Below are 22506 nucleotides of genomic sequence, written 5' to 3'. Positions count from 1 at the left end.
GGAGACGTCCAGAGACTCTCGGTGAGGACAGACTTCCAGGAGTGCCCCGCAGCCCACGGGCAGTGCGCCTCTGCTGGGCTAACTTAGCCACAATTAGCTCGGATGGGAACGTCGCAGAGCTGCTCTCCCCAGCAGAGAGACACTTTGAGTCTGCCTCGGCTGTCACGGCGCCCGGGTGTCCGACTAGCCGGGAGGCTGCAGCACCCCGCCCGGCACGGCAGCGACTCAGAGTGCCTTTCTGCTGTCGAGAGGAGCTCCAACGTTCCCATCCGAGCTAATTGTGGCTAAATAAGCGAAAACTGTCAGCTGACCCACCTGAAGACGGTAGACGAGCTGACTTTATGATAACACTGGCGATGGATGAAGAAATAGCCGAAATGAGCGATTTTGCAGAGATGATGTCCCGCCCGAAGCTCCCTTGCCGTGGCTCCCGCTAAATCGGGTGGATCTAAATAACTTCTGGACTCCGAGCTGCACCATGTCTGTCTGAGTGAGTATATGAGCATGACACACCTAGAAAAAAGGTCCAGGTGTCAAAAAACCGGAGTTGCCCTTTAATGTGATGAGTGAGCGAGCGGCCCTGTCCCAAGATGGCCGCCATGTGACGACGTTAGTCCCCACTGGGTTACAACACGCATGAGCCATCTAGGGTTTGTATATATATCTATGTTGGCATCCAGTTTACAGGTGCATTGCTGCCAGCCTGCCACCTACCGGGCCAGAGTGTAATGTCAGCTGAGAAATCTGCCCAAATGTTTTCCAGGACCGTAACCGTCTGTGTGCTCTCACACAAACATTTTTAGCAGCTGCCAACAGATCGATGCATTTCTGTTTTTTCTATATTCTTTTTCTTTCTTTTTGTGTTTGTTTATCGCTTTTTAGAAAATATAACAATGATAGAAGTCTTGGAAACATGAATATTTTTCCATACAGTAGTTTCAATTTTCCATACTTTTCCAGATCTGGAAAATTATAAAATCAAATTCCATACTTTTCCATACTTTCCATACTGCGTAGGAACCCTGGCAGTTTTGCTACTTTATATTACCCTATTCTTTGTAAGTATAGATATGATATTTTACCCATACTTTGCAGTTACTGTATTATGTGATCTTTGGCGAGTGGTGACAGTTTATTTTATTTTGTATTCTTTCAGAACCACAAGATCGCTTCAGTTCTTTCAGTTGGCTGTAGACTACATCTTCATCCCACCTGAACAGGTAGTATCTTGCGTCTACACTGCACATCGCCTTTTTAACCATTTCTCAAATCACCCTGAATAATAGACCCTCACTCATCTACACATTTTCATTGCAGCAGATGGACTACTGTATTTTTTTTTTTTTTTGGTTCTGTTGATTGAACAAACACAGATCAGTGTATCATCTGTAATCTTCATGGTTGTTATAGACCATACATTCGACCTATATGATCACTGAGGAGTATTTATAGTGCATGAAGAATTATAACTTTTCATATTTGACAATTTATTGAAGGAGAGACGACATATTCTACCTTTAAGTCATAGTTTGGAGATGGGAAATTAATGCTTATGTCAAGTTTGTGTTCAGTAGAAAAAAAATATTGTGCACTGCCTCCTCATGTACAGATCAGAGTTTCTGCGGGTTGCTGCAGTTCCCCTGCTGACGAGATTTATGGCCCAGCTGGACAACTACTCCACACCGCTACTGAAGATCATCAGAGGGAAGGGAGGGGCAACCAAAGCAAAAGCTGCCACAATCCTGGAGTTTCTTGATCAGCTATGATGTACAGAATTAACCACTAACAAGTTAGCATTTTAACCCTTGTCTGATGGGGACAGGCGTCCTTACCTTATCTATTTTTTATTTCAGTGAAAATGGTTATAGTCATAATTTGGCAATATGTGTCATATATGTCTTTTTAACCTCTTCATCAATATTTTCTGCCTCTTGTCCACAACTACAATAAATGGGTTCTATCTTCACAATTAACCCTTCAAAAAGGGTTGTATGAATAACTTGTCACCACCACTGTGTCACAAATACACACGAGTTTGCTACAAGTTTCAGAATCCACGTGTCAGAGAAAGCTAAAAACTAGCAAAATATATAGAGTGAAAATAACCCCTGAGTCATGGTTTAGTGGCCGAAATCAAATAGGAATTGGTCATGTGACATCTGATCAGTGACTGTGCAAAAGTCGATGGTAAAAATGTGAAGCTGAGCATTTTTAAAAAATATATCAGTACCAGTATGCCCAGGCAAGCCACATGGGTACCATTTGACCTCTGTTTTACTGATACATCACCTTGGGTATTCATTCCACTCAAAGAGAAATATTTCACTAGTCCAGGATTGCGATAGAGCTGGGAATTCAAAAACTTTACTGTCCTCCACATTCCATCGTCATTTTTTTTCACTGTCGCTGCAGGATGCCGATGCGATGTCAGAAGAGAGTGTGTCCTCAAACCTCTCATCATCTACCTGGGAGAATGTGTGGAGGACCTGATAAAAGAATACACGATATGTCCAAATCTGTTCTCTCTCCACGATAAGATGCAACTTTTATAATCCTGAGGGAAGCTCGACTGCTCTGCCATTGGGTGTGGTGGTTAATCATGAATTGTTCACTTACACAATTTGTTCTAAATTTTACCTTAGGTGTCTGAGAAAGATGAAGCCGAGCAAGAGCTGAGGAGTACCACCATGGCGGTCTTTGAATTAAGAGAGAACTGGAGCCTTTTACAACAGCCCAAAGAAAGTAGGATCATCATCGATGGTGTGGAAGTCCTCAGTGAGTTGATCTGAGCTCCTGGACAAGTGCAACTTGACTCACAAAGAGTACGAGGCGTGTCCACAATCTATCAAATAGCACTGCCATTTTGCTGAAGAGGATTCTCAAGGAGTGCTGGGTCAATGGCTACAATGCAGCTCCGAGCTTGGAATGCTAACATGGACATTCAATTTACTAAGACGAGGGTAGCTGTCTGATGTGTCCAAGCCAGAGGACGGGATGACACGGCTCCTGGATCAAGTAGTTCAGGAGGTGAGGAAAGGTGACGTCAATGAGCTGGTGAGATGAAACGGATCACACAGGCGTACGCTAAGCACAGACAGGTCAGTGCTCAAGAGTCTGTAGCTTGGATATGCAGCCTGCCTCTCAAGAAGTGCTCTGGGAATGTGGTGTCTGTTCAGACGGACGAAGATGCCCACAAATGAGTCTTCCCACGAGCAGACTGAGGGACATGCCGTCTGATGCAGAGGAGGTGTGGATGTCGGGATTACCTGACAAATACATTCACAGACCTAACCTGCCTGAGTTTGACGCCATGTGTTTAGCTGACTTTGCTTCAAAGTGCAGGATTCTGTAGGGGCAGCTAACCAAGGTGTCAATGCCGTTCCCCTTCTCAGTGATAAGGGATATGTCCAGATGAGAACCAGGAAAGCTGCCGTTCCCCACACGGAGATCCTCATCATTGACGAGATCTCCATGGTTTCTAAAGAGCTGTTTGCATATGTTCACTGGAGACTGCAACACATCAAAGGCAAAAAGAAACCTTCGGAGGAATGTCTGTCCTCACTGTGGGAGATTTTTACTGGCTGCCCCCCCTCAGTAAAGCTAAACCACTGTGGGTGTATGAGGAAGGTGTGCTGGAAGTGTGGAAAGACTATTTTGAAATGGTCTGCCTGACCCAGAGCATGTGTCCAAAGGGATGATCAGTAACACTTTACTTGAAGCACCCGGTATAACACATTACAAGTAGTTATAAACACTCATAAATGATCACAATGCTTTATAACCCACTATACAGCACAGGATTAGGGTTAGGGTAAGGTTTGGTCCTGATGTTATAAAGCATTGTGATCATTTATGAGTGTTTATAACTATAGGTATACAGTGCTATAATGTACTTATGTGTTATACAGGGGTGAAACAAGTGAAGTGCTACCAGATGATCTTGCTTTTGCAGCGCTCCTGAACAGGATCCGGGTCAAACAAAAGATGGACGCACTGTCTGAGGCTGACAGAGCTTTGCTCGCCCAGGCTCAGGTCACCGGGAGAAGAGAATGTCCTCCCACTGCTGCTCTTCGCTCTGAGTTTGTGAACGTCCCGGCTGAGGACTTCGTAAAAGACCGCACCACAGGGGACTTGCGCCAGACAAAAGCCATCTGAGGCAAGAGACGAGATTTGTCTGACAGCATACAGACTGCAAGAGGAGTGCGCGTTATGTTGATCAGGAATCTCAACATGGGGTGGCATGGTTAATGGCACTTTTGGAACAATTGGCAACATTATTGTCAGGGAGAAAGACGGCCAGAGGACGGTGACCATGACTGACCTTGAGCTGGACAATCCGACGGTGGGACAATAGTTCCGCAAACGGATACTGGGAATGATTTGGTCTACATTGAGAAAAATGAGGAAAGTGACAGTAAAAAGTGATTTTAGTCAGTTTCCGATGAAGCTGGCCTTTGTCTGCACCGCACACAAGACTCAGGGGATGACCATGCAGTCTGCAGTGGTGTGTTTGAAGCGTGTGTTTGAGACCGGACTGGCCTATGTTGCCCTCAGCGGGACGACCTCGCTTCAGGGGCTTTACATCACTGACTTCAGCGAGAAAAAGATCTACGCTGATCCCGAAATCACCGCTGCTTTGCCTCCATCCACAGCTCAATACCGCTGATGGAATATGTCCAATCTGTAGACTGTCCAGCTTAACACTTAGCTGTCGTTCACCACAATGCCCAAGGTCTTCCAACTCACGCTGAGGACCTCAAGTGCCAGCATGAGCAGACACCTGCTGATGTCTTGTACGTGACAGAAACACGTGTGTCTGGATCCGGTTTCTCCCACATTCCAGTTAGAAGAGCACACCATGTTCACCCGCAGTAGACGCGTCTCCTATGCCAACCCTCCAGACATGGCCCTGAAAGAAGGAGGCGTTGCCATTTATGAATTCTTTGGACATGACGGGTCACCAACAGGTCCTTGTTTGTGGAGACTTCAATGAAGACCTCCTCAGCAAAGGACAAAAGGCTGGTGACGGAGGTTACCCCTCAGTTGCCCGAATGACACCATTACCCGCAACCTGCTGCAAGTAACAAAGATCTATCTCAATAATCACATACATGAACACTGAGGACACAGAGAGTTCTGACCATTATAACGTCACAATATGTCAAATATTTTCCATGTGAATTTTAACTGACAGGTAAGGTTAAAAATCGGCAAAATTGACACCGCGCCACAGGGAGGAACGTCATTGAGCGTTCCAGCATCCCCAGAGCCCTGGACATACGTCCTCTCTTTGCGCCTATGATGGTTGCTGCCTGCTGTATCCCCCTCAACGTCTGTGTGGCAGCAAGTGGCATCATTGAGGCGGAGGGTTCAGGGATGGACGATAGAGACGACCCAGGTGACGAGGAGCCAAGACAAAGCCACACTCACCTGTCAGCAGGTGCAGCTTGATTCTGATTGAACTAATTGAGGGTTGGGTGAAGTGCTTGTTGCTTTATCCAACGAAGGAGATTTGGTTCTATGAAACTCATCGAAAATACATAGACGGGTTGACAAGACCCCAAAAGCCTAAAATTTGTTGCAAAGCATCTAAATATCTTGTTGAAGGTAAGTGGGTTATAACCAACCAGCTTGTTAACACGTGAAACGACTTAAGAAATCCCTTTTAAATGTGTTTTTGGGTCACGCCCTGTCCCCCTGTGGCCATATGGGGGTGCTCGGGGTCTGTTTTGTCCTTAGTGCTTGCCCTACCCCACCTGTTTCTGTCTGCTTCCCATGTTCTCCTGCCTCGTTATCGCCCTAATGTGCCACACTTGTGTCTCCAATATTTTAAGCCCTGCTCGCCTCACTTGTCCTTGTTGGTTCCTTGTGGGTCCGTCTGCCTGTTTCTGTTCCCGTGCCTGCACCAGCTCTACCCTGCTCGTTCCTGAGATCCTCACGTTTCTCAAAATAAGGGAGTTTCTGTTCAACCTGTGCTGCCTGTGCGTGGGTCCTTCCACCCCGGCACCGTGACAGAAGGAACCGACCACCACTGGACCCAGCGGGCAGTGAGTTTTTGTGAAGCAGCGTGCCTCTCGCCTAAGACTGCACTGCGACAGTGGTGGTGCTCCACCCGCCTGTTGTACCTGGTTGGTCCCGGAGCTTCCAGTCTGCAGCGAGTCTCGGAGCTCCCAGCCTCTGGCCCCGTGACACATCTTGCCCCAGATCTTCAATCTCTGGCCCCCGTGACGCAGCTCGCCCCCGGATCTTCAACCTCTGGCCCCGTGACGCAGCTCGCCCCGGATCTTCAGCCCTTGGTCACAATGCAGCCCACGATGCCCCCTTCCTCCGCCTGGGATGTTGGTGGTGCCTGGGATGGTTTCCCCATTGTGCGCCAGGAGGCACACATTGGGAAGGGGGTACTGTCACACCCTGTCCCCCTGCAGCCATGTGGGGGCGCTCTGAGGTGCCAAGGCCAAGAATGACTGTGAGGCCCTCAGTGCTGGAGGGGGACCTGAGAAGCTGGGGATCGAGTGCTGCATGATGGCAATGACTGGGTGGAGATGGGATTGTTTGACTTCCTGCCCCCGAGTCGGTGAAACCACAGCACTGACGACAGTGTTTAGCTGGCTCCAGATCTGCTGCTTCGTCTCGGCCATTTCCTGGATTTTGGTCGGTACAGTAGAATGATGCCTTGCAGCATCGAGTGGATCCACAGCGCTGCTCAGGTCAGTGGCAGTCACATCTGAGGTGACCTTTCCTCTCTCCTGCATGTCCAGACAGATCCAGAAAGAGGATCTTCCGCCATGGAGCTCTGCAGCTGCTGCCTCAGGAGACTGTGTCCTCTCTGAACTGTCTGCTGCAGCTCTGCCTCAGTTTTGGCCTCCTGGGTTTTCCTGCTGGGTGCTCGGGGCCCTCGGAGGAGCTGCAGCCTGCTGGCCTGCCTGTCTCTTCTGCAGCCGGCTATGTGTGGGCAGAGTCTGTGTGTCTGGCACTCGGGTGGAGCTGCACACCTATAACCATCATCTCCTCCATAAATTCTCCAGCTCTTCCTCCACTGCTTGCCATATCGTCTGTTTACCGGTGGTATCCTGCTCTACTCAGCTCAAGGTACTCTTGCTCTGCTCCAGTTGATCATGTTTCTGACCTGTTGCTCTTCTGTACTCAGAACTTGTGCGCTCTGTGGATTTCCCCGTCTGCGGCTCCAGCCTTGAACAGTAACAAAAAGAGCACTAAAGAAACGTGCCTACTCTCTTAAAGTGACACTAAGGAACTTTCAGTTTTCATAGATTTTGGCGGCGCCAGTGGACAAAAGCGGTAGTGTTTTGCCTGAATGAATACCACAGTTCCCATGAGGCCTAGCGCGTGGCGTCGTAAAATGCTGCTCCTGGTGGCATACTGTCGGACTGAACTCGCCTTCATTTGTTTCCAGTGGCTGTGTGAAGGACGGATAGCGACGAGGTCATGAATCTAATGGTGCTTAAACAATGTTCTATCATGATGTGACGCACGCCGTAAAGCAGTCCGCACATTTGGAGCTTTTTAGTGTGCAGGGTTCCTACCACCCTCCTCACAGCTGCTCAGTCCAAGTGGAAGCAATACTGACGCCCTCAGGCCGTGACAGAGGGTCATTCAGCTAGCTGTAAGTCGATGTATCATCACAAAAAATATTAAAATGTTTTATTAAGGTTGAAAAGTTCCTTAGTCCCAGAAACAAAGCATGAAACAAGGTTTTCCAGACTGCAGACACGATGGAAGGCTGCTTCAATATGGGGCCATGCTCCTCTGGCTGACTGTCTCATCAACACTACCTGACTCACTCAGCCCTGGTCTTCATGCAGGCTAGCGGCGGGATGGATTAAGCACCGAGCCCAGTAACCCGGTTGACTATTAGCAAGCTAACAGCCACCTGGACAGTTCTGGAGTGCCCCCGAGCAACAGCTCTAACCACTTGCTGCACAAAAATAAACTAAAACAAAAAAGGGTCAATGTGGACATTAGTGGCCCTCACTGCTTGAGCCTGGCAGGAATATGGGTTCCCAACTGGACTACACAGCCTTCCACCAAGTCAGCAGATCAGAAAACACATTTCAACAGGCTGTCCACCCACGAAGTCAGACCATCTGAGCTGCTAACTGTGTGAAACACCTTCCTTTCTTACTTAACCTGGCTACACACAACAAACTCTCCTTAGGAAATAACAGGAGCTCAATTTAAGGATTTCCCGGACAAGCAACAATGTGTTAGTGCCTGGCTCAGAGCAGATGACAAGAAGGGAGGCAACACAACGATAAGCATGAACAAAAATGTTTCATTTAACTGAAACAGACCAGACCACCTTAACTATGTAGATGTGGAAGAATGAGAGTCAGCAGTGTGTGGACAGGTGTGGTGGATGCTGAAAGCTGAACAATCCCACAAAGGTGATGGCTAATTTACATGATGACGTTGACATAGCGTGCCTATGTTAGCGTGCTTGTTGTTTTTGGACACAGCGTGAGATATCCTTCATCAAGATGACCCAGCAGTGGCGAGATAACAAGATCAGAAAGCGTCTCTTGATCCGTGGGGAAGAAGAGATTTGTCGACAGGTAACGGGGAATGTGTTCTTCTGCATGGTTTACTTTCGCTTTGCTCCGTCGCGCTGATTAAACCCGCGTCTGCAGGCGGTGGGAAAGGAGTCAATTGCTGACTGTCAGCGGGTTGACCTGCTAGTTTCAGTGGGAAAGGGGTATGAGAGAGCTAACTGCTGAGCAGAAGGCTTCCAGAGGCCCCGCCCTGTTGGCCAGGTAACTCCAGTCCTCCCGCCACCCTCCCAGAGGCTGCAGCCAGCAGAGGGAGGCAGAGGAGTGGGGGGTGCTGTCATGAGCTGGGAGAGAAGATCTACAGTTCTGCTGATTTGGCCTGTCGCTCCTGAGTGGATGGACAGTAGAGTGGTGGACTTCAGACTGTTGTAAAGGGCCAGAACAAAGCCAAAGACACGACCAGGGAAAACAAAGACATCCTTGCTGAACAGATTAATCAAGCTGTGGACTGTGGCCCTGCAGCTACCACTGACATGTCCACTGATAATTAGAACAAACGGGCATCCGGAGCATTCACCGGTCACTTCATCAGTGAGGACTGACACACACAGACAGACAGACAGCCGGGTGCACACAGGAAGAAGAATCCTGCTCACTGCTGCAGGAGATGGTGATGAGGAGGCTGTGATGTTTCTGCAGGATGTTCTGTGTTGCATATTTGTACCAGCGTGACGCGTCGCGTAAATTAATTCACACACCAGCGATGAAACTCGTGCCTCTAGCGCGGCGCGGTGTCATTTGTCGCGCCAATGCAGTCCCGTTAAACGCGTCCGGTGGAAACACACCGTGATGGCCTGCCATACACTAGACCGCCGCTACCGCGTCATGGACAATTCATTTGTGGATTAGCGCGGCACCAAGGCCGCTGAGGAGGGGTACTTTTTTAATTTTTTATATTTTCTGGGTACTTTGTCCCCTCAGACCAGTGGACCCGTTCGCACTTTTTTTCATCACTGGCGCGGAATGGCTGAGAGAAGCTCCGGATCCTTCCCTGGGGGGGCAGTGGTGAAGCCGCCCTCCTCTGTCTCTGATTGGCTAATAGCAAGGCTCTGGCTGGCTTTATTGGTTTACACCAGCGTCATTAATTCCATAGTCAAAACTCAATCACAACAAATGCCCATGCAACTTTTTTTTCCCCTCCCTCTTTTTCCAACTGACAGAAATCCGTCTACAGACGGAGAACTTTAATCCCTGCCCTGAGAAGAATTTTCCACAATGCTGAGCAGAACTGGCAGTCACCACCACCAGTATTTTTACTGGTGGTGGTGACTGCCTGACCCTCCCCTCCAGGAGCCAGCACCACACCGGATTCCCCACCATGGAGGGAGGACACAGTGGGGGTGGTGGGAGGGTCAGGACAGGGTCTCCCACCCCATGCAGGACACCCTGAGGGCCCTGGAGAGCTGTGAGGGACAAGCTGAGTCACCCCAGGTGTGGGAAGGAGCGTTACCCCCGGTCCTTCCTCCCTGCTGCCATCAGACCCTAAAACCAACACTGCTCCAACGAGAACAAACACACCACACACTCTCATAAGTGTCAAGACAATCTGCACCTTCATTTTTATCATGTGCAATCATCCATTTCCCATTCAGGCTTATATATGTGGCTCACTCCACATTAAATTGTACCAAACATAACACTTTACTTCAAGGATCAATTTAAAAAAAAATCTGAAACACAAACGTCTGAATCTCATTATTTTTTCATACAATATACTTCAAAGATATACATATAACAAAATGAGATGGGTAGCAAAAAAACATTTCAAGAAATCTGCATGTCTCGTCTTTCCAAACATTGTATTGAATTTTGGGGTTAGAATTGTTACATGCACGGCCAAACATGTTTAGGACTTTGTGTGCGGGTTAATTAACAAAGCAGGGATGACTTTTTGGTTGCTAACTGGTAGGGGAGATATCAAAAATTAATTTAAAACAAAGGATTCTGCATGATGTAATAAGATGTGTTCAATATCTGCAGGGGCAGAGACCCCTTGTGGACGTAATCCTTCGTTTCCCCCAGGGGTTACGAGGGAGAAAGAGCAGAGAGCGTGTACATTTTTCTGAAGCTGTCTTGATATTTTGGAAGGTTTTTTCGGGTCATTTTCACAGTTACGAGGTGACTTTATTTAATACAAACCAGAAAATACATGGAGGCGCTTACGGCTGCGTAATGACGTCACGTGACGTAAGACGTTATTACGCAAAGGCATGTACAACATGGCGGGAGCTGGCGCGTATGATGTTTAGAAGAGGTAAGTTTTTTTGTTTTATGTCCACTTCGTTACGTCCAAAAGTAGTTACGTCTAGAGGTCGACCGATTTATCGGTCGGCCAATATATCGGGCCGATATTTGGACATTTTTCTCCATCGCCCGCATTTTCTTTTGAAAAGCCGATTTTTGATCCGTTGTACAAAATGACGCAATTTTTGATCAGGCATATGTGTGGGCAGCTAAAGCTGCCCCTCAAGAAAGGACCCCTGTGGCGCTGCTGCATTCATTTCTGTCAGAGCGGAGTGTGCTCGGTGGAATCCAGGCTGTGGAAAAAGCTGCATCTGTTGCATCTAAAATGAAGAATGGATTTGTTGAACATTTCAACGTTTTGTGGCTCTATGGCTCCAGTCTGCAGCAGATCAGTGTTTACTGCAGAAAAAAAGTTTGGCCGGGGAGCGCGTGGTGCCGCGGTGCTAACGTTGCTAACGCTGCCGTGTTCGACCGTCTGAGTTTTTTTTCTTTCTTCTTTTGCTCCGTTGTCCGGGCGCTAGGGGTGTAACGGTACACAAAAGTCACGGTACGGTACGTACCTCGGTGTAAGGGTCACGGTTCGGTACGTTTTTCGGTACAGTGGGGAAAAAGTAAAAAAAGCTCACAAATGTACCAGAACATTTTTCCCAAGCTTTCCCATGCGACACATTATTGGCCCAGTTTGCATGGTGTTTTTTCAATCCGATTGTAAACAATAGTATTAAACGCCAGTGTATTCATGTACAGCATACAAAGCATCCATGCGCACAAAGTCTCACGAGGAACTTGCAGGTCTTCCTCTCTGCAGCAGCAGTCCTCAGCGCCAAGCAGAGAGTTTTTATCTGCTGATATCTGCTCAAATAATGTCCCAAAATCTCCATGATACGCTGCTGAAGGAGCGGCTGCTCCACTGACCGCAGCACCGCCGTGCGGAGCAGCACGTCTCGGTGTGAGCTCTGCGCCGCATGCCGATGTTTCGAATTATCTGGTGCCCGTGTTAACTTGTGACCAATAATGACTGAAACATCTAGTCGTTCTGGCGAACGTCGGTTATCGACAGTTACAGTGAGTGTATACGTTTAAAGTCTTTTGTGAGTCTTACTTTAACAACTGCTGTAATCAGCATGTGTTTACACAGACCTCCGCTGTCATTCGTTAACACGGGAACCAGTTAATCCATAACACCAGCCGGCGATCGCTCGTATTCTGCTATAGAGCTCTTTATACAACTCGCTGTTGCGCCATTTGGTTCCATCTCGCCTCTCCAATGGTTTTTATGTCGGGGTTTTGTATTAAAAAAGTGTTTTTCCACCACCGTGGCGTTCTCTGCTGGTTTTTTGACTGTGCTGCTTCCCGTTTACTGGCACGTCACACGTCACTCCGTATGAGGGAAGGCACGCGGAACAAATACTCTCCCATTTAATCCGCTCCGCCACACGCTGCAGCGCTCATTCCGCTTGTACTTTCTTCTTTGTTTGTTCATGTTTGGACCTGCTTGTTCTACTTCTTCTTCTTCTGTGATAATGGTGGTTGCCGGCAGCTTTTAGGGTCATTACCGCCATCTAAGGTTGGAATTTTTTTTTTTTTTTTACTCACTGGTGTATTCGTCGTGTGATTGTGTGTGCCGAACCGTGACCCCCGTACCGTGACGGTACGGGACGAATACAAATACCGTTACACTCCTACCGGGCGCTGCACAGTTTAGCGCGGGCAGGGCGCCCGGACTGAAAAGGTCTGGCGGAAACCCTGCATGTTGTTAACTTCAAATGCTACTTTGTGATCAGTTTTAGCAGTAAGAGATTAGCGTGGTCTGAGCTGACTTGACTTGTGCGTGTTCAACCCTGTTGGTGAAAACACACCACTACTGTAGTTAACAACAGAACAAAGTAAATAGGAGGAAATGGCGAGAGTAAATAAAAGAATAATCAATCATGGGGCTTTTTCTGAAACATGTATTAGCCACCCGCAAAGTCCTCCACATAATGCATGACCGGAGTTATGTTTTTATTTGTATGTATGGCTTCTTTTTTTTTAGTCTTGTTTCTACTTTTGTTCAAATTATATTAAAGTTTAAATTTCTTTTTTGACACTTTAAGAAGAGTGTGAATGTTTACTACTGCTTGTTACATTGTGTGTTTACTCAGACAAAATATTTCATTGTTTTGAAAGCTGAATAAATGTTCAGAGGACTGGACACCACTTGTTGTAATAGATTTCTTTTAGTTGCTCAGCCCTGATCATGTTGTGTTCAATATCTGCAGGGGTAGCAAAAACACTCAAATGCAATCGATTGGCTTTCAATCGACTGCATCACCGTCGTGAGACAGGTTAGTTTTACCCTACTGATGATGTGTTGTTGCAATAGTAATCCTGCTCAGTACGGAAACGTGTGCAAAACCACCACAAACAGCGACGTTCACATATACATACATACATGATCCTGTGGCAGGATTACTATTGCAACGACACATCAGTAGGGTAAAACTAACCTGTCTCATGATAGTCTTGTGTGTGTGTGCCCCTACACACACATACAAGCCTAATCACTTTCTATATGTATATATATTTATGCATTTATTAGAAAATCGGCCTAAATGTCAAATTGGAAAAATCAGCTATGCATATCGGCATCAGCCCCCCAAAAAACCCGTATCGGTCGACCTCTAGTTACGTCCTGCAAACATTTTTCTCACTTGCCAAAACCATCCGTAAGTTTAATCTTGAACCCTTGCGATCGTGAAAGAGCTCGTTTTAAGTGATTGTTTTGGCATTATGTGCGGATTGGTTGCTCGACGCTCCTCGCATGTACACATCAAATATAGGTATGATGGACACGAGGCACTACGTTGTCTTCAGTTACGTCTGGCAATAGATGCCAAAGAATATGTTCTAAATGTATTTATTTAATAAAAAATAACCGCTGATTACTAAAACATTTTTTTGTTTGTTTTTTAGTGAGGCTGCTTTCTTATGTCCTCATCACAACTGTGCCGGGTGGTGCAAGAAAATTATTACTGAAAGCAGTAGTTTTGCACTTGGTTTCATTCATTTTTATGAGCTTTGGCTTGAAAATTTCTGTTGAGCTTTTTTTTTCATCATCTGTACATTTAGATTAATAATTTCAGAATGCATTTTTGTAAACAATTTGTTCTAAAACTTGTGTGTTAGGCGCTCCCCCTTTCTCCCTCTCTCTGTCTCTCAGGGAGACCATACCCTGTGATGGAATGAATGTGAGTTTTATAGTGCCTCCAGCCAAACGAACAGTGCTTACTAATTGAAATTTTAACAAAGGTGTCAGTATTATCACAAGTGATTGTGGATCTTAGTATCACAAGAGCACAAATTAAAAGCAGGACGTTCACTAACTTAACATTGTTTTTCGTTTATTTGTAAGTCCTCAAGATTGAGGTTGGAGACGACTACGCAGTCTACTTCTCTCGACAGTGTTATCTGGGCCGGGTCCTTTCTTCACATCTCGGATCATATGAGTTTACATTCCTACACAAAGCTGCTGTCTTATTATTTGACTGGCCTAAAAGGAAAGACCAAGACATGACATCCTGACAGGGTTTTCTTTTTGGTCACGGTCCATTTAGCATCGAAGAGTGAATGCTCCAGAGTACCGAAACTATAAAAAAGTAAACTAAGTTGCATTAGAATGTCCTGCCAGCAGTCAAACTGTTGTTGGTTTTGTTTAACCCTTTCATGCCTAATGTTCCTGGAAAATGCCCCAAAAACTCTAAAGTGCCCTGGGAAATAGAGTTTATTTAAATGCACCTTCCCAAAAATAACAGTAAAGTGAAAGGTGTAAAAGTGTGACTCTACTCTTATGCATTTAACTGACCCGGAGGCAGATAATTAGTGCAAAAACATTATATCCGGAAAATGACGAAGATGCTTTCCAGGCGTCAATGGGTTAATGTGATAAATGTCCTGAAAGGGCCTTTTGCTGAATAACTTCTCATATTTTTGATGCACTGATTGTTTCTATACACTTACCATAGTTGCCTATCGTACAAAGACATTTAAAAAGACTGACAAAGGGTTTTTTTTAAATTGTCTATTTTAACTAATATGAGGTTTGGTTGTTTTATTCTGAGCGATACCTCTTTTTCCACGCGTTTTTTCATCTACTGTGAAATATTGTTCAGCAATTCTATTTTCAACGTAGTTATTTTCATATCGATTTTAAACATTTATATTTGACAAATGAATGTTCAGCAATTTATGAAACACTCTTTATGCTTTAAAAATGTCATTGTTTACAAAAGGTAATTACTTTTTTCAAATGCACTTTTTTTTTTTTTTAGTTTTAAACTAATCTTTGTTGTGTTAATGATGAATTACCATTTATGTTGAAGTGGTTAAAATGTTTTTAAAATTTAAATTTTTTTTAGCTTTCTTCTTTTAAATTTCACACAGGGGTTTGAGTTCTGTGGCTGAATCAAATTTGCATGGTGTCCTCGTGACCTCCAAAAGACTGTTTAGCAATGGAATCTATAGCTAGTTCAGCACATTTTAACAACTATCTTGGTGCTTTCTGACATTTTACAAGCAAGTCAGTACAAGAAGTCAATATCCAAATACATTTAAATTGGTTTAATTTATTTGCTGGCAATTAAAACTGTTTTATAAGTTATGTAATCAAGTCGCATTTCCAGCAAAACATGTTTATAAGGGTCAAAAGATGTCATGATTAATTTGTTAAAAACATAACCCTTTGCTGTTAAATGATATCAGAAGTCATTTTGATAACATTCTGTGAAGAAGGTATTTACTACATTATGTACACTTTTGTACTCAATTTCGTGTCCCTGTTACATCCCATAAAAAAATGTCTTTTCTGTACCACATTACTCTACACAAATCCGAAAAATAAGAGCGTTATCTTTTTAACAATATTTTCTCATCCTATAAAGTCATAGCTTCAAAAATAAAGAAGAAACTTTGTGAAAATCAACAATTTAAAATTTGACCTTTTTGTAACAAAAATGGTAGTTTAGTCTGGAGTGAGCCATATACATATATGTATATATATATATATATATATATATATATATATATATATATATATATATATATATATATGTATATAAATATAAATATATATATATATATATATACATACATGTTAGGGATCGAAATGCCGTGAGATTGAGTACGTTTATATGCAGGCAATAACTCTTTATTAACTGGAATATTGACGGAGTAATACATTACATGGCGCACGGCCATATAAACACGTGCAAAACCCTGAATATGCTCATATTCGTATTTAAAAACCCGGTCGAAAGGGACATGAAATACTGTTCGGCGCATGTTCTATCCGCAAGGAATCTTGGTCTTTTGAGTACACAAACTTGTGATGCAGTTTAATTGCTATGACGTAAAGAAAATGTGCGGAAACGATCGTTCAGTTCTTCTCTTTTATTGAAAAAACGGTGCATCGCATCAACGAACCTTTTACCACGTCTTGCCGGCTCACACTCTTTTTCTAACAACATGCAGAGAGAGCCTGCAGCCTGCAGCCCTTCTTCTTCTGTGGTGTCTGTGTAAAATAAGGTTGAACATGCAAACAGCACACCCAGTGGCAGGAAGTGCAAATGCAGTCATGGCGTCGTCTGTGCGCCGCGGTTTGAACGGGAATAGGCGAACTAGGTGGCCGCCTAGGGCGCAGTGTACAGGGGGGGCCGCCGTGGCCTTACAAGGGGCGCCCCAACGCTCCGTGTGAGCACTGCCCTGCTCCAACGCTGCATGTGAGTACCGCACCACTCCCCACAGCTCAGCACCAACCCCCCCTCCCCCCGCCTCGCCTCGTCTCAATCTCGTGAGACATCTCGTCTCGTGGAATTTGTGTCTCATCCCACCCCTAATATAAATACATACATTTTATATATATATATATATATATATATATATATATATATATATATATATATATATATATATATATATATAAATACGAGGGGGTACCGGAAAGTTCCCGGACTGTGGTCATAAAATACTAATAATAATGAGTTTCGACTTCTGGCCGTCAGATGTGCTGCAGGTAAGCCTCCTGCACATCTGTGGAAAAGCTGAGCTCCCAGAGTTACACTGACGCCTGTCAGGCGCTATTTATAGTAACAGAGTGCAGCCGCGTCTTCGATTTTTTCCAAAATGGCGACATTGACTGGGAAGCCAGAGCAGCGCAAACATTAAATTCTGCTTTTTGCTGGGAAAACAGCAGCAGAAACACTCAGCTTGTTGCAGCAAGCCTACAAGGATGCTGCTCTGGGGAAGACTCAGGTCCATGAGTGGTCCGGGGGTTTGAGAAGGGCCAGATGTCGGCGCGTCAGGTCCGCTCAGCCGTGAAAACAATGCTGAGCTGCTTCTTGGCTGTCCAGGGTCTCGTCCACAGCGAGTCTGTCCCTCCAGGTCAGACTGTAAATCAGGACTACTACAGGAAGTCCTCAGACGCTCCGTGAGGATGTGAGGAGGAAGCAGAGCGTCGTGGCGGAGTGGAGCCGGTTGATCCACCACCACAGAGCGCCAGCGGACACGGCGCTGCGCCTCACGCAGTTTCTGGAGAAGAATGAGATGAATCTCCTCTCCCATCGCCTGATTCGCCAGATGAAGCCCTGAGTGACTTTTTCTTGTTCCCCAAGTTGAAGAAGCAGCTGAAGGGACAGCGGTTTGCAGATGTGGAGGAGGTGACAGACAAATCGCAGCCGGCAAAAAATGGCACAATTACGCACGGGTCTGACGACGCATTGGTGAAGTGGGAGACACGGCTGGAGCGCTGCATTAATGCGGATGGAGATTATTTTGAAGGCGACGGTGGTGTTTTATTTTGAAATGTCAGAAATAAAAAGTTATAATCAAAGTCCGGGAATTTTCCGGTAGCCCCTCGTATACACACACAGACACACACACACACACACATATACATACATGTGATAAATCACCGTTTTGCCGCTGATTATACAGAGGCCACATATTTTCCAAAAGCCCACGTAATCCCCGCAATAATCTCACATTTACGACGAAAAAAATGACAAATGGTTTCGCCTGATGTCACAATTTCCGTGACGCCCGGCCTGACGTCATCAACTTCGCGCATTCTCATTCAAACCCACTCATGGGAGCAAGGCGCTCAAAGAAAGTTGGAGAAAACAATGAAGAGACAAAACTCGTCACATTTGCCACCGAATATTTCAGCCAAAGACCGGGCTAACCAGTACCCCGGTATACTTCATGAAAGAGCAGGTAAACTTTTCTGCACCCCGTGCAATTTGGTTTTGGAGCACAAGAGAAAGTCCAGCGTGTTGCAACACTTCGCCACCGCAAAGCACACCAAGAGGCTTGCTGACGGGGAAAAAAGCTCCAAACAACTCACCTTAACAGAGGCAGCAACCTCCAAAACCCTTTCAAGGGCAACGAGAAATGAGGTGAGGAACCTATTTAAGCTAAATAACGAACTAATAAAAAATGAATGTGACGGAGGTGTGTGTGTGTGTGAGAGAGAGAGAGAGACTGTATGGGTTGTTTTTAAATATCCCAATTACAGGTGCTGTTTTAAATATTGCATATTTTATTGGATAGGAAAAGACTTTAACCTCAGTGACTGTGTGTGTGTGTGTGTGTGTGTGTGTGTGTGTGTGTGTGTGTGTGTGTGTGTGTGTGTGTGTGAGTGAGTGAGTGAGTGAGGGGGGTAGTGAGATGAGACAGAGAGAGAAATAAAAATAGAGATAAAGGCCCGTCATGCTTCACATGTCTGCGTGGGTGCGCGTTGCGCGTTGGTCACGTAAAAATCGTCATGAATTCCTGTCCGCTACGGTCCCGCGGACCGATCGGCGGACGTCCGCGCAGCAGCCAGATTTTGAGACCGCGTTGCGCATTGCGCGCAGGTCGCGGAAGTGTGCGCATGTGCCAGAGCGCCATAGCAAACAAAACATGACGGTAAAAGTGAAAGTAGACGGAGCTCCAGCCTGATGGCTCCACTTAAAGACACCGAAAGAGTGAAAAACTCGTGGAAAGAGAGAGAGACTGTCTGGAGGAGGAGAAGGTCTGCAGACAGAAGTGATCGCTCCGGCGCCGCCCCGCGATTCAGAAACAGGAAAAAAAGGCTAAATAAACTTTAATACTTAAAGATAATGTACTGACAGTGTATGTGCTTCATTTTCTCTAAATAAACCGTAATAAAGGAGCAGATAAACAGTCTGTAGAGCCGGAAAAGCTTCTCGAGGCTGCGTGGATCACCGCGCCTTTATGGGACGCGCACAGCTGAGCTCAAAATGTAGCATGGGAGAAAGCGCGTCCGCATCGGTGGTGCGCGGACCTTCCAAAGCGGACGCGGACACGCGTACATGTGAAGCATGGACCAGCCTTAAGACAACTCAATAGTTTAACAAAAAAATTATTTTTTTTACAGCTTTGTGAGTCTTGGGTTGCCACCTGCACTGCAGTGAATATTCCACTCTCTGTAAAGAGGAAATTCCTCCAGGAAAATGTCATCAACGGTGGTGCGATTCCAGGATTTCACCAACTTCAGGAGCTATGCTTGTCAGCAGTGTATGAGAAGAAAAAAGAGGAGTTGAAGACACTTATAGCTGGAAAGCCTGTTGCTGTGATATTTGATGAGACTCCAGATATAGAGGGGAGATGTGTGCTTAACATCCTGCTTGCACCACTCGAGAAGGATCATTCTGGTCGCATTTTGGCCTACAGACACCGTGTTCCTTGAAGAGTGTAACCACTCTACTATACCTGTGTCTGTTGTAAAGTGCCTGCAAGATTTTGGCATTCAAAATGAAAATGTGATTGTGTTTGCCACAGATAACGCAGCATACATGAGAAAGGCATTCAAAGCTGCTCTGCAGGCACTGTACCCCAACTCACTGCACATCATGAACCTTATTGGAAATGCCTTTCGCAAACCCTTTAATCATTTGAACAACTTCATGGTGAGCTTCTCTCAGATGTTTTTCAATGCTGGATCCCGGAAGAGACGCTATCTGGCCTTCATGACAAACAAGCTGCCAAGAAAAAGGGTGACCATGCCTCTAAACCCCTGTGCAACACGGTGGAACTCCTGGTTCTTCGCCGTACTTTACCACAGAGAGTACTTTGGACTCTACAAGGAGTTCATCGAGAAGGAAACAGTGGTAAATAAGTGTGTAATGTGTGAATGTGTCATATAACAGTAATTATTCTCAGCTAGTTAGGCCCCGACACACACACACAAGCCTAATCACTTTCTTTTCCTTTTGTATCTCTGTATGGTTTTCATTCACAGGTGTGTGGCCGAAGTGTTCCACTCTGTGGAGAAACTCCATGAGACGCTTCAAGACCCTAACCTGGCTCGGTCCCTGAATGTGCAAATCAATATCATGGCTGACAAGTGAAAGAACATCATCAGTCTACTAGACATCTTCGAGAGCAGACGTCCAGTGACCACAAAGATCTTCAAGTATCTGGAGGACCTGCAGGTGGTCACTGCTGCCAACAAAGAGCTGCAGTTGGAAGTATGCGACGAATACTTCAGTGGGTTTGACCTACCACATGCCACAAAGACTGACATCCTCCGCACAGCTGGTGAGGCATATGTCAATGCTGAAGAAAAGCTCAACAAGTACATGTCAGACGGACAGCCAGCCATTACGTTTTTCCAGGAGGTCAGGGTGTTTGATCTTCGTAATATTGCGTTCCTAGATGACTCTGTGGAAAGCTACAAGGCCATTCCAGGTTTCCAGGTTGTACTGGTTATCTTACAACCCTGGGTCCAGCAGCACTCAGAGCTGCACAATCTGATGTGGTTGATTTGGATGTGTTCTGGGATGGCCTTCAGGAGAGACTTCCTGTTCTTTCTGCCTTGGCACGCAGATACAAAGATGCTGTCGCCAACTCAGCAGATGCTGAAAGGAGCAACAGTATCTACAAGTTGGTGTTGAGCAACAGGAGGAGGTCAACAACCAATCAAAACTTAAAGGCATTGGTGTTCTTGTGCCACAACCAACGCATCTGGAGTGGAGCGTTTGACAGGAAGAAGAGAGAAAAGGTGATGGAAAAGGAAGAGGAGGAGGAGGAGTGCATGGAGGCTGAGGAGGCTGATGAAGAGGGGATTGATGATGAAGAGTCATTCTGATTTGACTGAACAGCTGATTTATTTTGTGTTCTCTCAATTTTTGTTATTTGAGTTTTCATAAGCTGTGAACTCTGCATTGTTTTAAGACGGAGAGAGAAGGGAAAGGAAATGAATCGATCTCGATTTTTGCCTCCTAATTTGTCATGCACTTCACGTACAAAGAGATTGCACTTTGTTTTATTTTGTTACTGAGTGTATGCACTTTGTTTTGTAGTTATCGCATAGCAATGCAGTATAGTCTAATGGTTCTGAAAGAGAATACTGAGCAGGTTTACCAGAAAAGCTGCAATAAGTCTTATTTGTTGGTTTGGTTCATTAACAGCTCTATGTTTAGAGTTTAAACAGTTTGAAAACATTGTAGCAGGTGTTTTTTCTCAATTTACAACTCAGCAGGAAGAATGTTTTTTGTGATCTCATGTTTAAGCCATGCTTAAGTTGATAAAATAAAATTTTTTCAACATTGCCAGCACTTAATGGGATGCAGCTTGCTTCTAGTATGTCTGATTATCATAGAATATTTTTAAAATTGCACTTTTTCATTCAGTGGTAGTCTGGTAACAGCACGTAGGAGAAGAATCAACTTTTTTCCACAACCTACATGTCTGACATCTTTTCGCATATTTCACAAATATTAGCATAATTCACAACTGTCCGCAATTTTACGGCATGAAATGGCAAAAAAACCCAGCATATTTACTTGCATAATCAAGCATTTTAGCTCGCATAATCTGGGATTTACGTACGCATAATCAAGAACTTTTGCTCGCGTTTTTCTGGAGGGTCTAATATGCACACACACACACGCACACACATACACAGATAGGAAATAACGACGTACAAGTAACGAAGTACTTTTTTTGGTATCTGAACTTCACTGAGTATTTATTTCTCTAAGTACTTTTTAATTGTATCCGCTACATTTTAACACAAGTATCTGTACTTTTTACTCCGTACATTTTCAAAACAGGCTCGTTACTTTTACTGCACGACTATTAAATAGACCAGAATTAAAAACGTCTCCGCAGGCTCCGCCAATCGTATGAAACATTACTCACGGTTCCATACATCCCAACTTGTGATTGGCTCGCTGTCCATGATCGTTCTTTTCATTGGCTACAGAGACCACACCCACACACACAACTTTCTCTGGCGGCAGACTTCAGGTAGCACGCCAACGAGGCAGCGACATGTCCGACACAGAGAGCAGGACAGCAGAGTGGCAGCGGTCAACCCTGACGACGCCACGCTGGAGGACGAGCCAGGTGAACGGGACGAACAGGCCACTGCCCCCCAAGACGACCAGCAAGTCTGAGGTTGCGAATATTACCGCAGCTGAAAGAGCAAAACATAAAACAGCTACATGAGGACCAAGGAAAGCTATTCTGCAGAAGTTGCAACAAAGTCATCGATCACAGAACAAATTACCACTTTGGTGTTTTTTAATGCCCGTGGAATATTAACTTCAAGCCGCGGAATCAAGAATTCCTCCCCGCAGATTCAGGATTATGCTCTGCAGATTCCTGGTGGGTCTACTTAATACAGCATACTGTAGACACTTCAGTAGAAGATACA

General features: G+C 45.3%; 1 long non-coding RNA gene across 1 annotated transcript; it reads left to right on the top strand.

Annotated features, from left to right (window-relative positions):
• The first annotated feature begins 532 nt into the window (after positions 1-532).
• Positions 533-17437, top strand: LOC115405799 (uncharacterized). The gene is made up of 3 exons (XR_003933469.1): positions 533-679; positions 3428-3432; positions 17427-17437. It is a non-coding gene; the product is annotated as an uncharacterized LOC115405799 (long non-coding RNA).
• Positions 17438-22506: the final 5069 nt, after the last annotated feature.

This window comes from Salarias fasciatus, chromosome 2 (genome assembly GCF_902148845.1).
Source record: "Salarias fasciatus chromosome 2, fSalaFa1.1, whole genome shotgun sequence".
Taxonomy (NCBI): Eukaryota; Metazoa; Chordata; class Actinopteri; order Blenniiformes; family Blenniidae; genus Salarias; species Salarias fasciatus.
Note: the sequence above shows the minus strand (reverse complement) of the source record. Positions and strands in the feature narration are given on the sequence as shown.